The sequence below is a fragment of the Portunus trituberculatus genome, chromosome 42 (assembly GCF_017591435.1).
Source record: "Portunus trituberculatus isolate SZX2019 chromosome 42, ASM1759143v1, whole genome shotgun sequence".
In the NCBI taxonomy this organism is placed as follows: Eukaryota; Metazoa; Arthropoda; class Malacostraca; order Decapoda; family Portunidae; genus Portunus; species Portunus trituberculatus.
The window spans coordinates 31,500,787-31,502,103 of NC_059296.1; the positions used below are offsets into that span (position 1 = coordinate 31,500,787).

At 39.5% G+C, this 1,317-nt stretch overlaps 1 non-coding gene across 1 annotated transcript; it reads right to left on the bottom strand.

The window, feature by feature from the left end:
• Positions 1 to 439: 439 nt before the first annotated feature.
• On the bottom strand, positions 440 to 512 carry Trnat-agu. The gene has a single exon. It is a non-coding gene; the product is annotated as a tRNA-Thr (tRNA).
• Between the last annotated feature and the right edge of the window lie 805 nt (positions 513 to 1,317).

Below are 1,317 nucleotides of genomic sequence, written 5' to 3' on the forward strand. Positions count from 1 at the left end.
AAACAATAGTAAGTTTTCTCTGCCCCAATCAGAAATTTTAGAAAGATCAGAAGTCGGGTGTTCTGTGGCGTCCCTGTGGAAACTGTTAACTTCTTGGAGGTTTGGTCGTCTGAAAGGGCATGAAAAAGTGTAGGGTGGTATCATCAACGTAGAAGTGGATAAGCCAATAAGTTTGGTTCAGATCACTGATTAAGAATAGGAAGAAAGTGATTAATAAAAACAGGATTTTGAGCAACACCACTGTTAAGAGAGTCAGAGGAGCAGTCACCGTCTACACCACAGCAGCAATAGAACGTTCAAAAAGAAAACCAGAGATGAAGTTACAGATAGAAATAAGTTATAGGAGGATAGTTTTAAAGTGAATCCTTTGTGGCAGTGTGTGTCAATGAGCGGCACCACTGCAGCATTGCACCATGGTAAAACAACGGTTGTGTACGCCTGCCTTCAGGGAGGATCGAACTCCCGGCCTCTGGTTTACTAGACCAGCGCTCTAGCCACTGAGCTATGAAGGCGCTTAGTTGTTTTCCTGAAGTTAATATCATATACTATTAATGACATCTGTATCACCACCATCATTATCATCAGCCGCAGCAGCCGCATCAAACGATTGTGCTTTTTTTCCTAGAAACATTATTTTTGCAAAACTACAGTGGCATTTCCCTCATCACGTACACACTGGAAATATTTTGATGTAAAAGCAAATGTAGTCAATTTTCCTGAGTCATTATTCACGGCTGTTGCATCAGTTATGTTATTATCACAGAAAACTTTATTATTCGTTGTTTTCATCAATATTTGAGTGCATGATGGAATGAGGTTAGTTCCAGCCATCCCTATCATAGATTAATGCAACCTTCCACAGCTCGCTAGTGACTTGGAACCAACAAACAGCCTGTTCACTGAGCGCACTGGAGTCACCTTCAGCTCCCTTGGAGAGCCACCTTTATAAAGACACTGGAAGAAAATACCTGAACACAGAGTTTGCCCTTTGATTTGTGACGCTGAAACACAAAACACGGACTCTGATCAACGCGGAGGTTACTTACAAGGCTGCAACGATGGAGACATTCATGCTGAAAATATATACATCGAATTTCACCGTGAAATGATTATTTATATATTGTTTTTATCAATTATTTTATGCTACAAGTTTTTTTTTCTTTCATTCCTTTTATTTTCTTATATTTTTATTGCGTATTTTTTTCAGATGTTAACATCATCATTTCCGCGAAGGTCTCATCTCGCTGGTGTAATTACATTAGTTGTCTTCTCAAGTTTTCCAAAATACAAAGCGTGCCTTTTCTCAATTCCCCCAAC